This window comes from Bos mutus, chromosome 13, assembly GCF_027580195.1.
Source record: "Bos mutus isolate GX-2022 chromosome 13, NWIPB_WYAK_1.1, whole genome shotgun sequence".
NCBI classification, from domain to species: domain Eukaryota; kingdom Metazoa; phylum Chordata; class Mammalia; order Artiodactyla; family Bovidae; genus Bos; species Bos mutus.
This window is the reverse complement of record NC_091629.1, coordinates 15,083,337-15,099,853: the sequence shown is the minus strand read 5'-3', so window position 1 is coordinate 15,099,853 and position 16,517 is coordinate 15,083,337. Positions and strand designations below refer to the sequence as shown.

The following is a 16,517-nucleotide window of genomic DNA, read 5'->3' as shown; positions in this document are numbered from 1 at the left end:
ACCACAACCTGACGTTGAAGTAGGTACCAGTGCTAAGATTGTACTCTTCCCAGGTCATGCTGGACAGAGGCCAACTTCCTCGTTTTTGGAAAACTCCTATTTTGATATCTATGTTTCCTCACTGAACTAACTGTGGTAGATTATCAACATTAGGGGCTGTTGATATTTTTCAAGTTGCAGTTTATTAAGTTTAATCTATTTTTCTCACACAGTAACGAATGACACTAATATTAAGAAGAGATTGATTTCATAACTTGGTTACTGCAATACCTAATAAGCACTTTCAAGGCTTTTCCTGTTTCCTTTTCAAAGTTAATTTTGGAGAGAGAAGGGGGTGCAGTAATATGGGGTTGATCATTAGCTACAAAATATTAGTCTAATCAGCATCTTATTGTCACCCTCTTTCCTCAGAATGTATGCTCTTTTTTCGGAAACACTGCAGATCCAATTTTATATTTTAGAATTTCAAATGACTCAGTTCATCTCAGTCGCTCAGTCGTGTCTGACTCTTTGCGACCCCATGAACCGCAGCACGCCGGGTCTCCCTGTCCATCACCAGCTCCTGGAGTCCACCCAAACCCATGTCCATTGAGTTGATGATGCCATCCAACCATCTCATCCTCTGTCGTCCCTTTCTCCTCCTGCTCTCAATCTTTCTTTCTAAATTTTAAGAAATCCAAGTTCTTCTGTATATGGCCTGATTTTAAAGTTGAAAAAAATCAACTTGTGACTTTAAAAGGTTTTTGTTTTTGGTTTATAAAGTAGACAGTTCTCCCCTCACAGGAGTAGGGTACTTGACATAATAAGAATAATGACATGACTTCTAAACACCTAAAACTCTACTCCATGTGAATATGCCATAGTAATGCTCCACTCACACTAATCTGCTCACCTCAGTATAAACATTGCCCAATTATTTAAAATTCCCTTTTCAGATATATGATCGAGTCAGTGCTCTTACAATTATTCTAGAAAGTGTTTAAAGCCTTCTCACCCATGCAGCTCTTCTCTGGTCTGTTTACATTTTAAGAACCTGGAAATGGAAATGGTATAAACACATCAGTGAGGCTTTCAGAGACACAAAGTTTCTTGCATTAGCAAGTAAAACTTTAATCTTTAGAGCAGTGTCCTTAAGTCAGAAATACTTGTTTATTACCCTTATGGGGAAATCTTGATAGAAAATTAAGAATTTGTTTGGGAAGGTGGGTATTTCTCCCTGTTTCGGTGTCAGAAATCATTTATTATCATTTTTAATATTTCTGGCCATGCCTCGTGACTTATGGGATCTTAGTTCCCCAACCAGGGATTGAACCCTGCCCCCTGCAGTTGAAGTGAAGGATCTAACTGCTGGACCATCAGGATTCCCTCCAAAATCATTTATGTATAAACTGTAACCAGTGACGATGGGTATGAAAGGTGTTTTGTCATTGAAAGTAGACTTATCTGTTGGCTGTACACCTCACATCATTCCCCACGCATATTTCATGTTGACTTGCAGGAGAGTTCTGCATTGATCAACATGTTAAGGGCCCATTTTGTCAGTCAGTTCAGTTTCTCAGTCGTGTCCTACTCTTTGGGACCCCATGAATCACAGCACGCCAGGCCTCCCTGTCCATCACCAACTCCCAGAGTTCACTCAAACTCACGTCCATCGAGTCAGTGACGCCATCCAGCCATCTCATCCTCTTTCTCCTCCTGCCCCCAATCCCTCCCAGCATCAGAGTCTTTTCCAATGAGTCAACTCTTCGCATGAGGTGGCCAAAGTACTGGAGTTTCAGCTTCAGAGCATATTGGGCACCTACTGACCCGGGGAGTTCGTCTTTCAGTGTCCTATCATTTTGCCTTTTCATACTGTTCATGGGGTTCTCAAGGCAAGAATACTGAAGTGGTTTGCCATTCCCTTCTCCAGTTGGGCAACATTTATTCCAAAATTCATATTTTTCCATTTTTCTTGCATGTTATTGTGTATGTTAGTTATTGTGTATGTTATTGTGTTACTCTGTGTTATTGTGTTATTGTGTGTGTTATTGTGCATGTGTTGTTATTGTGTATATATGTTATTGTGTGTTAGTTATTGTTTATGTTATTGTGTTATTGTGTGTGATTGTGTGTGTGTTGTTGTGTAAGTGTGTTCACATTTTGTAAGTAAGAGGACAGAGGTGGCTGATGTGGATGTGGGAAGAGTATACGGAGCTCGAGTGCAAGAAGTGGTGGAGGAAAAGAAGGTACGCTGAAGATGTGAGTTTCCAAACTATTCCGATTGTCTTTGACCACAGCATGAACATTGACTTGGAAAATGAAAGCGCTTTTTAGTTCATGACTTTCCTCTCTGTGTTCTGTCCTTCGGGGTATTTCGTGCAAGCACTCCAGTGGTTAGATACTGTAACACCTACAGCTCATCCCCACAGCGTTGTGCCTCAGATGTTGTAGGGACCTGGGATATGTGTGGATTTTGAACAGCATCCTTGTTCAGTGGTCGTGCTTTGTGGGGCTGTGCAAACTGGAGACCGAATGAACGGTCAGAAGGCCAAGTGCTGGGCTGTGCTCTCAGGACCTGACTCCTTTCTCAGACAGCGTGCTGTGTGCATAAGGGGCCCTGGTTTGGGAGTCAGAGAAACCCTAAGGTCTGATCTCTATTCTTTTTCTTTAAACATTGAGTGGGAGCAATAGATGTATTTATATGTATTTTTTTACTTAAAAGTCACAGCCGTTTATTAGGTCAGAAGTCGAGATACATCATGGCTCAGCTGGCTCTTTGCTCTACGATTCACAAAAGCAAGATTTTTCTCAAGGTTCTGGAGATAAACCTGCTTTGGGCCTCATTCGGGCTGTGGGCTGAGTTCAGCTCCATGTTGTAGGACTGAGTTTCCTGTTTTCTTGCCAGCTGTCTGCACCTTCTAGAGGCTGCCCACACTCTTTGGTACATAGTCCCCTTCCTCTGTCTTGAAAGCCAGCAGTGGAGTCTGATCTCTGTTTTTTATTAGCTGTTGACTGTGGATGAAGTGTTTAACTTCCCTTTTATGTTTATCTAAGTAATTAACTTCCTTTTGGGGTGGTTGTAGGTAAAAGCAGTGATGGATAGATGACCCAGAAGGTGCTGGGCTTCTATCAAATAGTGTCTTTGAGATTTTGTCATAGTAACTTTTGGAGCAGGACTGGGTTTGCAGGATCCAGACAGTATTAAATGCAAGGTGATATTACCATTTTATATTTTGCCTGAACCTCGAATTAGATGGATTTTTATAGTTACCATCAAGATGCTCAGGATAATAAGATCATTCATGTTCCCCCAAGTGTGAAGATTTCATATCTGCCTTGCTTTATTAGTGAAGATAATTTTTTCCCTTGGCTATTTTTGGATGTGTTCAAAACAAGATAATTTCCTCCTTGTCTTACATTGATAGGTGAACAGGAGTTAAGTCTCTCCGGGCAGGTGGTTTTCACATATCCAGCATGCGTCTGCAAAGGCATCACAGCATTCCCCTCTAGGACACAGGCAGTCTTCCCAAAGACCTCAGGGAGAATTCTGCTCCTTCTGGACAGAACCTGTGTTTGAGCTGAAACTAAGTGTTATTCCTGTTGAATGGCCCATTTTGAGGCACCAAGATTGACAATGGGGTGTGTGTAATAAGCTAGGCTGGGAGTTGGAGGAAATGAAATTAGAGTTAGTCTCATACTGGTTGTGGGACCTTGAGTGAATGAGTTAACTCTCTGTGCTTCCATCAGCCACCTGTGAAATGAGTGTAATATTCTGTCTCCCACAAGATGGCTGTGAAGATTAACAAGGGTGCATAGACAAACACCCACGTTAACGCCTGGCAGGTACTAGGCAATTGTGTCAACCCAAAGGGATGCAAAGAGCAGAGAGATCCACGGACCCTCAGAGCCAGTGCAGGTGGCACGGCTGGCTTCAGGCTTGGGCTGACTCAGAGGCCAGATGAGGATCCTGGGTTGTATCTCACAGTCCTGCTCCTTCTAGATGGCGTCACCCTGACTCCACGTGGGTCCTCCAGGAGCCTTGAGATCTCACACCGTCAGTGAAAAGAAGCGAAGTAGATTCTTACAGGTGTTGACTCCGTGTCAGGAGCTGCTTTGAGGACTTTGTGGAATGGTGTGGTTCTCGCAAAGCTGGAAGGAGGTACTGACACTTTCGGAAGACCTGTGAAGTTTAAAAAAAAATCTTAACAAAGTGTGTCCAACAGAGTATTTAATTACTGCTCAAAGCAATTAAAGAAAGGCAGCTATTTGACTATAATTAGCAATATCACTCATCACGGTGCTGAGATACAGAACAGTGGTTCTCAACCAGGGGGTGATTTTGCCCCCAAAGGACACTTGGTGGTGTCTGGAGGCATTTTTAGTTGTCACAGCGTAACCTGTAGAGAACAACCCCAGCAACAAAGAATTGTCAGGTCCATACTGTAGCAGGCATGTCAACCATTGAATGACTACTGATATTTACTGAGCCTGTACTGTAAGGAAGGGGCTTCCCTGTGGCTCAGATGGTAAACAGTCTGCCTGCAGTGCGGGATACCTGGGTTCTGTCCCTGGCTCGGGAAGATCCCCTGGAGAAGGGCATGGCAACCCACTCCAGTATTGCCTGGAGATTTCCATAGACAGAGGAGCCTGGCAGGCTACAGTCCATGGGGTCACAGAGTCGGACACAACTGAGCCACCAACACTTTCACTTAACTGCTGTAAGAAAGTTGTTATATGAAACATTTTATACGCACTATCTCATTTAAGTCATTTGCTGGTCATATAAACCAGGGGATATTATTATTCGCATCCTAAGAGGAAGCTTGGGCATCGGTGCAACTGATCCAAAGGCACACCAGAGCAGTGAGTGAAAGGTGGATTCAGAAATACACGCAGGTCTTCTTACTCCCCAGCCCTAAGATTCCTAAGAAGGCTAAGTGTGACAGCTCTACTAGGTTAGCCTAGTTCTTTCTCTTAAATAATTATGTAAAATTCATTTGTAATCAGAGGATAATCGCTTTACGATGTTGAGTTGGTTTCTGCTATAACAACATGAATCAGTCATGAGTTACGTATGTGCCCTCTAGCCTGGTTCTTGGACTTCCCCCGTGGCTCAGACAGCAGAGAATCTGCCTGCAGTGCAGAAGGCCTGGGTTCAGTCTGTGGGTTGGGAAGATCTCCTGGAGAAGGGAATGGGTACGATAGTGTTCTTGCCTGGAAAATCCCATGGACGGGGAGCCTGGCGGGCTGCAGTCTATGGGGTTGCGAAGAATCAGACGTGACTGAGTGACTAACACTTTCACAGCCAATTCTTAATGACCTCTACAGAGCTAAGGAAGAGAAGGCATACTACACAACCAGCACTCGTGCATAATTATCTTAGTTTAACTCCAAAACCTCCTGTTTGTCCTTTTGGTTCTGAGTACAGCACTTACAGTCAGGATCATTCATCTCTCCTGTGCTGCAGTATCATGACCAAAGGTTGTTAAGAGTCTTCTAGATTGTGTTTATCCCTCTCTTTCCCAGTGTAGGCAAATCTAACCATTCCTCTGTGGGTTTCTGTTTTTTTTTTTAAGAAATCCGGAGTTGATAAATAATCTGTAGTCTATAATAAAGTGCAATTGCACAATTAATTGCTACTCATTGCCCCCAGAGATAAAGAACAGTTAGCTTATGGGGAGGGTGGGAGGCAGGGGAAGGGACACGTTGCTTATTTTATTTTTGAGTATTTTCTAGTCTTCTATTTGTTTCTTTCCACTTGGAAGCCCTGAAACAGTGAAGCAGATCAGACTGGCAGGGTCTCTGATTTTTTACGGGAAGATCCAGTTGACATGGAGTTGTAACTGCAGCGTCCCCGCAGAACTGTTCTGTAAACGTTACTTTCTGAAGCACGGTGCCAGGTACTCAGTCAGTTGCCCTGTGAATTTCACAGCTGGCTGCCCAGGTCCCACCGTCAGCGCCAGGCCCCGCCCCACCTCCTGACTGATTTAAATGGACGCCCTGGGTTCAGCGCCTGCAAGGATGGGAGGGGATCAGGTGACGTGTGGCGGGACACCGGGGATGAGTACCACCCCTGGGTGCCTCTCTCTACCAGCCGAGGAATGTCTCTCTTGTGCTTTTGACATCGTTTTAAGAGAAACTTTGAAGTATGCCAAGAACATGTTAAAACTGACATTGCATAGACCCATCCTTTTTCTTAAATGGAGTGCAGAAATTGGTGAAAAAGGCTTTTTTGGATGTAAAGGCATCTGAACAGTCTTGGAAAAGAAGTCATCTGTGTCTTCTGTATATCACTTTAAAAACAATACTAATTGGTAAAACAGTCTGTTTTAAGAGACTGTTTAACATTTCATTGAAGAAGAAAATTTTATCTTCCTCTAATTGATGAGTTTAAGGTAAAAAAAGGACCGTTATTCTAATATAAATCTTTGGGTATTCTCTATTTGTCTTCTTGATTACAAGCTACTTAGTAATCTCTTACTTCTAAGTATTTTATAGAGCGTATATTCATTCTTACTAAAGGATTGAAAGCAAATGAGCAAATGTATTCCGTGTTTCCTACTATGTTGATTAGAGAACTGTTAATTTTTTTTTTTTTTTGGAGTGTGGTTGATTTACAGTGTTATGTTAGTTTCAGGTTACACAAAGGGAACCTTTATATATCCGCATATATCCGCATATATCCACCTGTTTATTCTTTTCCCACGTAGGTCATGGTTGTTGTTTAGTTGCTAAGTCATGTCCAGCTCTTCGTGACCTCCTGGACTGTAGCCCTCCAGGATCCTCTGTCCATGGGATTTCCCGGGCAAGAATACTGGAGTGGGATTTCCCGGGCAAGAATACTGGAGTGGGATTTCCCGGGCAAGAATACTGGAGTGGGATTTCCCGGGCAAGAATACTGGAGTGGGATTTCCCAGGTGAGAGTACTGGAGTGGGATTTCCCAGGCGAGAGTACTGGAGTGGGATTTCCCGGGCAAGAATACTGGAGTGTTGCCCTTTTCTTCCCCAGGGGATCTTCCTGATCCAGGGATCAGACCCGCCTCTCGTGCGTTGGCAGGTGGATTCTTCACCACTGAGCCATCGGGGAGCCACATAGGCCATTGCGAAGTATATAAATATGCTTGATCCCACACGGTCTTGCTCAGAAGAAGCGAAATTCTTCTTTTGAAAGCAAACAGAAGCTACAGTTGTACTTATATGGCTGTTCATTCTTCATTAGCATTGATCTAAAAAGTAACTGTAATTATAAAAGTGACAAGCATTATAAGCATTCCTTGCGTGGAGGCATGTGTGAAACCAGAAGGGAGAGTCCCCTTTGTACTCCAGGAAGTGACCTCTTCAATCCTCATCTTTAGTAGATCGTTCACGATTGCACGTCTGTTCTCTGCCAGGCGCTGTGCTAGGTGTTCAGGTGTGAACACAGTCAGGGCCATCGTAAGACGCTTAACCAAGTCCCCTTTGCCTCTGAACGTCTATGGTCTTAGCATATGAAATCCCTAAAGGAAAGGATGACTTTCTTATGATCTTTGGAAAAAGAAATTAGACACTCATCAATGCCTCCTGTCTTGTGGCCATCTTTAAAAAAATGTAAGGTGTATTTGTATTTAATTTATTTATTTGTCTAGCTTTATTCAGGCACCAATGACATAGAACATCATTTAAGTCTAAGATGTACAAGGTGATGATTTGATACATGTATGTATTGCGGAAGGATCACCGTGATAAGGTTCGTTAACACCGTCGTCACCTACCTACTGAAAGAGTATGCAGGCGGGGTCCGGCTGCCAACAAACAGGCCAGGCTGCTGGAAAGGAAAGTCTGCTGCATTTCAGATGCCGGCAGCTGTGGGGGCCGGTGAGGGTGGTGGATGTCTGTCCAGCCCCTGCTGACAAGCAGGGGTGAGAGCTTTGACAGACACAGCTGGGGGGCGGGGCATGCCGAGCAGCACGGTCACCTTCTCGTCGGTCATCGGTGGTCTGACCGCAGCATCTTGACTGTTTCACAGCTCGTCTTCAGTCCCAGGGTCTGTTTGTCCCCGTTTATTTGTGGCCAGTTCTCTGCTGTGGTCCCTCATGTCCTGGGAACAGTCTGGTCATCACATAGTTAACTCCTCCACCTGGGGTTTTGGAATCTGTAAGACAGCTCACAGGACGTGGCACAGAATGTCATCTACAGCCCTTGAGGAAGAACTAAAGGTCCTTGACGATGCTTAATGACTGCATTATTACTGGTTAGTCTCCTTTGACTGTTTTCCTTTGTTTCAGCATTTCTCACTTTTCTGATTAAAGGTATTCTTTGACTAAGGTTTCCCACAGACAGAAGGCAGGCAGAGGGCATGACTGGAGGTTGGGGGGCAGGGACCATGCGGTCCTGCTCCATTTCAGCCTCACATAATTACCCCTTTTTGTGGTGAGAACACTTAAGATCTGCTGTCTTCCAGGTATACAATACAGTATTTCCAATGATGGGCCGCACGCTGTACATTAGATCTCCAGAATTTACCTTCCAGCTGGAAGTCTATACCCTTAGACCAACATCTCCTGTTTTCCTCCGCCCCAACCCCTGGTAACCACCTTTCTATTCGTGGTGTCTGTGAGTTTGGCTTTTTTTAAGATTCCACAAGTCAGTGAGATCACACAGTATTTGTCTCTCTTGCTCTGACCTGCTTCACCTAGCATAATGCCCCCAGGGTCCATCCGCGTTGTCAAGACTGGCAGGAATTTCTTCTCTTTTCTGCAACTCAGTGATATTCCCGTGTGTTGCTTCTTATCCACTCACGCGTCAGTGGACTCTCTGGTGATTCCCGCGTCTCAGCCGTGGTAAACAATGCTGCAGTGAGCATAGGCATGCTGACATTTCTTTGAGATGGTGACTTCATGTCCTCTGGAAATATGCCAGAAGTGGAATTGCTGGATCTTTTGGCAACTCTGTTCTTTTGAAGAAGCACCATACCGTGTTTCACAGTGGCTGCCCCAATTTAAATCCCCACCGGCAATGCACACGGATTTCCTTTTCTCTGCGTCCTTATCACCACTTGTCATCTCTTGCCCTTTTCACAGTAGCCATTCTCACAGGTATGAGATTGTATTTCATTGTGGGCTTCATTTCCCTGATGGTTAGTGATGCTGGGCACTTTTTACAGGCATTTTTCACCCGTTGGCCATTGGTGTGGTGAGACCATTTTCTCATAGGTGATGGCCCTCTAGTGGATGTGAGCACTCTATGTGTGACACTGCCTCAGAATTCTAGTAAAGGGCTAGTGAAAATGAACCGTCTTTCATCGCACATTCCCTGAGTGCACCCTAAGAGCTAGTGTGGTTCCAAACAGCATGGATGTAGCAATAAATAAAACTGATGTTCAGTTTTGAAATGTACTCTCCAGAGGAGAGGAGATACAGGCAATAGCAAAACATTAAGAAAAAGTAAAATAGATGTTGGGACATGTGGGTCCCATATGGAAAATAAGGTGATGGAAAGTGCCAGACGGGGGCCCAGGTTTAAAAAGGGCGAGAGGACTGGCTTTGCTCGGTCAGTGACGTATGAGTTGGAGGCCTGAAAGGGGTGAGGGAGCGAGCCGCGTGGGATCTGACGGGAGAGGATTCCGGCACGAGTAGGGGTGCGGAGGGGGAGTGTGTAGAGCAGAGCCAGGCGGCCGCAGGGCTGGAGCGGAACAGGTGGAAGGGAAGCGCCGCGAGATGGAGGCGGAGGCGTGGCAGGCCCAGGCCGTGTGGGGCTCGGGGGCCACGGGCAAGAGTCTGGCTTTTGGTCCTAATCACGTGGGAGCCACTGGGAGCTGCACAGTCTGAAGAAATGGTCCCCGAGACCTGTCTCTCTTCCGACACCGATTTCAAGTTCAGGGGTTCCCATACCACAAAGGTGGAATCATTTGCTGGGATGACTCAGAATTCACTGAAAGCTATGAAACTCATAGCTCATTACAGAGACGACACAGACTAACGTCAGCCAGGAGAGGACGGGCAGGCGATGGGGAGCAGAGCAAGCGGGTGATGTTTCCTGGTCTCAGTGTGTGCCGTTCACACGGAGCGCTGCCAGCCGGGGCGCTCCCTGACCTGCAGCGTCTGAGTGTTGAGCCTCCATCGCCCGCACGGTGGGTTAGTCATCGACTGCACAGGTGGAGATCTCCAGCTCCAGGCACGCAGATGCCACGTGACCCAAAGCTCATTCTAAACAGTATTGTTACTCTTTGCCTGGTCAAGAACCCCAGGCAAGCAAAACCCCTGACCTCCCAGGAGCCCATGGGAAAGATCAGAACCCTTGTTGGACAAGGTGAAATTCTTGACTTGGGAAAGCAGGGCAGGAGGAGAAGGGGGCGACAGAGGATGAGACGGTTGGATGGCATCACCAACTCAATGGACCAATGGACGTGAGTTTGAGCAAGCTCCAGGAGATAGTGAAGGACAGGGAGGACTGGCATGCTGCCGCCCATGGGGTCCCAAGGAGTCAGACCTGACTTAGTGACTAAGCAATGATAAGTTCTCGGCTACACAGGGAGTGTTAAGCAACGAGGTGACATGGTCTGGTTTCGTTTTTTTTAAATTAGACTCTGTCTGACTAAAACCAGTTAGAGGAGCGTCACAGCAATGCTCAGGGGAAGGGGCAGTGTGGCTGTGACGACTCTGGTAGCAGTGAGTGAAAGTGGGCTTAAGCGTTTTGAAGCTAAAGCCCAAGAAACTTACTCACTGGTTGGATGTGGGTTAGGAGAAAAATAGAGGAGTTCATGACTCCCCAGAAGCAGCTAAAACTGCAGAGCTTGCCAAAGTGGGGGTCTGTGGGGGTAGGCTGACAATGCATCCGTTTTGGACACGTTATCATCAAGCTGTGTTCAGCAGTTTCCCTATACACGCTTTTCATCTCATCAGGTAAAGCTAATTAGTGGTGCTGGAGAAGACTCTTGAGAGTGTTTGAGAGTCCCTTGGACTGCAAGATCAGACCAGTCCATCCTAAAGAAATCAACCCTGAATATTCATCAGAAGGACTGATGCTGAAGCTGAGGCTCCAATACTTTGGCCACCTGATGTGAAGAGCCGACTCATTGGAAAAGACCCTGATGCTGGGAAAGATTAAAGGCGGGAGGAGAAGGGGACGACAGAGGATGAGCTGGCTGGATGGCATCACCAACTCAATGGACATGAGTTTGAGCAAACTCTGGGAGATATTGAAGGACGGGGAAGCCTCGTGTGCTGCAGTCCATGGGGTCACAAAGAGTCGAACATGACTGAGCAACTGAACATGATCTTTGAGTTTAAAAACTGAGACTAGCATTTCATTTCCAACCAGCTCCTTATAAACTGCTATATCTGGAAGGATGAGGAAAAATGCATCCTTGACAGAAAGACTTAGATCGAGGTCTTGGCTTAAAAAAGCAAGAAAGGAAGATAGAAGTCATCATCCCTCTTTGACTGTGTTTACATGTTAAATCCTGGGAACAGATGCGAGTAATAAACTGCCACCTCTCTTACTCTAGCCGGTTGCATGGCTTCGGATAGTTCATTTTCTCCCCCGCAAACCTTCAAGCCCACACACAGGAGGGTTAGGACGTGTATCTGAAAAGCGATCCTGACGTTTGTGTGTGTGTGTGAGGGGTCTGGTCACAGGAGCCCTGGCGACACTGAAGACAAACCCCCGGGAGAGAGGACAGCATATAGCAGCGCGCGCTGGGATCGGGGCCTTTGTCTTCATCCTGATCGCTCCGTTGTTAAGGTGTGGCTGACACTTCAGGACGGACACCTGGAGCTTCCTGGAGCTGGAGAAACAAAACACACGATATTTCCCGTCATCGTTTTTGGGGTTTCTTTTAAGGATCATCTTTTTTTTTAATTAATTGATTTATTTTTGGCCGTGCTGGGTCTTCCCTGCTGCTCGGACTTCCTCTAGCTGGGCGAGCAGGGGCTCCTCTCTAGTTGTGGTGGCCAGGCTGCTCATCGTGGTGGCTCCTCTTGCTGCGGAGCACGGGCCCTGGAGCACAGGGGCTTCAGCAACATGAGGGTTTAGCGGCTGTGACTCCCGGGCTCTGGAGCACAGGCTCCGTGGTTGTGGCATGTGGGCCTGTTTGCTCTGAGGCGTGTGGGATCTTGTTGGATCAGGGATCAGACTTTTGATCCCACGTGTCTTGCCTTGGCAGGCAGATTATTTACCACTGAGCCACCAGGGAAAACCCCTTATCATAATAGTTTTTATTCAGTGACAGTGGACTCTCGGATTCTCTCCTTAAAGGGAAACTTCATCTGTCTGAGTTCATGATTCTGCTCCCAAGGAAGGGGTTTCCACTGCCGTGCTGTCAGGCGGCCTCGGGCGTGCCTGCCCTGCTGCACGCCTGCTTTCCTGGGCACCTGCGTCCCGGGCTGCAGTCACGCACGGGCACCTGCGTCCCGGGCTGCGGTCACGCACGGGCACCTGCGTCCCGGGCTGCGGTCACCCACGGGCACCTGCGTCCCGGGCTGCGGTCACCCACGTTTCCCTCTAGGCTGTGGTTGTGTCTGTCTCGTGACGTTTTCCCCGAGGACATCGTCCTCGTTGGCTTTGACGTTTTAAAGAGCTCAAGTGACAACACCCAGTCCTAATTAAATGTTTACTTGATGTCAGGTCCTTTGCTAAATATAAAACAAGATTTCCCACTGCCCTCTGAAGTTTGGGTGAGTTTATTACTCATATTAGAAACGTGAGGCTGGCTTCAAGAGGCCAGAGACTTGCCCAAGGTCACAGCATGCGAGGGAGCTGGGACGGGGAGGTCCTGTCTCCTGCGCCCCCAGAGCAGGGCTCTGCAAACTGCATGTGTATCTCCCCGCAGTGGGAGGTGACTTTAGGTGGTAGAGACATCGTGTTAACTGAATGTGACTCTTCCAGGGATGAAGTCATTTTCTCTTCAGTTACCTTTTTGACTAAATTATAGAGAACCATTTCAGTGGGTTGCCTGCTGTCTTTTTTTTTTTTTTTTCCTTAATAACAAACACCTAAACTCTTCCCTTTATTAGTAAAGGGAGAAGTAACACAGTTCATGCCACATGTCTTAAAACAGTGCATCCTCTAACAGTTTCTGATTTACCTGTGTGTTACTGAGAGGGAATACGAACCAGTCGATCCTAAAGGAAATCAACCCTGACTATTCATTGGAAGGACTGATGCTGAAGCTGAAGCTCCACTACTTTGGCCACCTGATGGGAAAAGCCAACTCATTGGACAAGGCACTGACGCTGGGAAAGACTGAAGGCAAAAGGACAAGGGGGTGGCAGAGGATGAGATCGTTAGAGAGCGTCTCCAACTTGATGGACGTGGGTTTGAGCAAACTCCCGGAGATAGAGGCAGACAGGGAGGCCTGGCGCGCTGCAGCCCATGGGCTCGCAGAGACTGAGACGCGGCTGGCCGTGACTGAAAAGTGAGCGAGCGCTCAGCTTGAATCTTGGACAGAGGCCCGAAACGGAGCGTTTCGTCGCATTTCTGTTCATGTCTACTTCCAATTTATGGCAGAGCCTCCTGGTTCATGATATGGATTTGATCATCCCATTTACAACATATTTGTTTAAGAGAAAAAAAATGAGTTGATTTAAAATATTCAGTAGGAGATACAGAGGTCTGACCAGCAAGTGAAAGTTGTGTATTGACGTTCACAGAGCTGTCCCTGCTCAGAAGCCTGAGTGTCTCGCACGTTGATTCCATGTGGCGAGGAAGCCTGGGTCACGTTCCCAGCAACTCCTTTCCCAGTCCCGCCTGCTGTCTCCTCATCTCTTCTACAGTGACTTTGTTCTTGTGCTCAGTCGCTAAGTCGTGTCTGATTCTTTTGCGACCCCATGGACTGTACCCACCAGGGTCCACTGTCTGCGGGATTTCCCAGGCAAGAAGACTGGAGTGGGTTGCCATTCGCTTCTCCAGGAGATCTTCCCGACCCAGGGATCGAACCTGAGTCTCCCGCTTGGCAGGTGGATCCTTTACCTCTGAGCTGCCAGGGAGGCCCCTACAGTCATTTATTGGGCACCAGATAAAGGCCGAGGCCCGTGCTGGGTCCTGGAAAAGCGGTGAGTAAGTCAGAAAACAGTCTGCCCACGTGGGGCTCCCATCCACGTGATTTGAAGACATGCTGTGTGCGTTCTGTGTATCACATCTAATACTTGTAATGCAATTTAGGTGACGGTTGCCATCATTATATTCACTTTTCAGATGGGCAGTGCAGGCTTTGGGAGGTTTACGGACACGTCCCGGGCCTCAAAGCAGGCACGGGGCAAGCCAGCCGGGTAGTCTGGAGCCCAGGTCATTACCTCTGCTACGCTTCTTCTTCCCACAGCCTCGATACGCACTTATCGTGTGTATGAAGGACTGAATTTCCCAGTGCTTTCCGAGCTCTTGGTTTTTCGATGGGTTCTTAGCCAGGTGCATAGTTCATGGTTTGGAGTGGCATGCGTGGCTTTTAGGTAAAGCAGTTACTGAGGACGTCAGCGCTCTAAGTGCATCTGTGTGGACATGGCGTTCTTGTATCCAAATCCTTATCCTCTCGAAGGACAGAAGGAGGTCCGGCTTAAACTCCTTATTTTTCTTTCTCTGGGTGTCTGTCAGCTGGTTTCTGTTAGTGTATGTCTATCAGGAAAGAGTGCTGGGGCCTCTGGGATATTAGCTAAAGTGCCCGCGGTCACAGTCAGAGGGTAGAGAGAGAAAGGAGTCGGTTCACACGTGGGCATTTGCAGGTCTGCGGCCGGTGAACCAGAACATCTTTGCCCCGTCTTGTGTGAGGCAGACGCTGCCGTACGAGGTTATGTAAGACCATCACTCCTTTCATGTGCTTTTCTTTTGACTTCCTTTCCTTTCCTCCCCCCCTCCCCTTTTCTTCTGACTTGCCTTGGGGAGTTGGCCCATTATTTTACTGAAGGCCCCCAGCAACATTTTTAATGCGTCGTAAAGCTGCTTATGAAACAGCACCAAACAAATCTGTTGGGTTGGGGGCAGTGTGTGAATGAAATAAAAGAGCTCGTGGATGGAGGTTCGCAGAGACCTGTGGAAGAGCCTCTGAGGTCAGTTTTTGTTCATTATCCACACTTTCTGGGCCACACTTTCCCACTGCAGGGCATATGCCTTTGAATGTACGGATGAATGCAGTGCAAACCAGAGGCCTGATTTCTGGTCTATTTAGAGATCTTTAGTGCATTTTTGTCCCCTAATGCAAACTGGTGGCCTCCCGGCCAGATATGGTCCTTAAATGGCATTTTGACCTCCACAGCTTAAAGAAAATGGAAAAAGTAGCAACATTAAAAATTCAGATTATTTCCTATAAAAATTCAAGATTTCTGGTTTCTCTTAAATGATCAGAAGTGTGGCTGCACTGGGGCTCACCATTTCCCCGTGTAAATGCCTGATCGTCTGTGAAGCTCTATGTTGTGGGAGGTCTCTGCCTCCATTCATTCACGCTCTTTGTCTAAACCCTGATGGAATTTGAGGTTGTAACTCCTGTTACTTTCTGTAAGTGGTCAGTGTGTGTGTATAAGTGTGTGTATGTATGCATATGTATGTGTGTGTGTAAGGGTTTGTGTGTGTGTGAGTGTGTATATGTGTGTGTGTGTAAGTGTTTGTGTGTGTGTGTCTCTCAGATCCTCAGGTGAAGCCAGGGAAAGCCCGTGACTTTCAGGAATACTTGATGCTCTCTGGATTTCCTTCATTTCTGATCACAGTAATCACTGAATCAAATGTCACCAAAGGATGGTTGTGGTGGATTCATGATGTTAACCAAAAGCAGACAGTGGGTGAAAGAGTGATTTTTTTCAGAGTTCTCGCCAATTAGTGAGTCATTATGTAAATTAAGCACTTCACCACTAGTATTAAAAGCAGAAGAGAAAACATCAGCATTTCATAAGTTGATAGATGAATAGATAGCTAGATGGCACCTAGATGATAGACTAAATAGATCAGCGGAGTATTTGATCACACTCTAAACTCCGTTACTGTGGGCTGCGGTTACAAAAGCCTTACAGTCCCTGGGTCATCAAGCTTTAGAAACACAGTTGCGGGTTTGCTGTTATATGGATCAGTCATCCTGTAAGTATGTCCCAGTTAACAGGAACCTTCATACTTTCTGAAATCAAGGTTGACATCTAAGTAAGTAAATAAATGATGACCTCTGCCCTAAAAGAAACAGAAGGCCACTTCTTTTTCTTAAATAATCGATTGAAGTCACCCTTCTCCTAACAAGTTACATTTCCGTATTTGGTGCAAAAAAAGAAGTGTGAAAACAAGTGAAAACCTTGCAGAACTGAGTGCCAAGTGACAGAGTCCCGTTTCTGTGGTCGGTCAAGTAGAGAGTGGATAGCTGAGGAGGGGAGTATTTTAGGAAGTCTTCAGGAACAAAACAGGACTTGAGTAAAAATGCTTTGAATTTTAGTTTTTAATTCTTTGAATTAAAATGACAATTAAAATCACACAGACAACCTCATAAGCTAGTTTTAATGTTAGTTTGTTGAAAGAGCCTTCTAGTTTTTCTCTTTCTTCTTACATGGTCCATACTAGTGAAATTCAAGCCAATTAACATACTCTATGCTATA

General features: G+C 46.3%; 1 protein-coding gene across 3 annotated transcripts in view; it reads left to right on the top strand.

Annotated features, from left to right (window-relative positions):
* Nucleotides 1-16,517, top strand: part of DOK5 (docking protein 5) — a 151,307-nt gene that overhangs the window by 94,534 nt on the left and 40,256 nt on the right. The window lies entirely within an intron of this gene.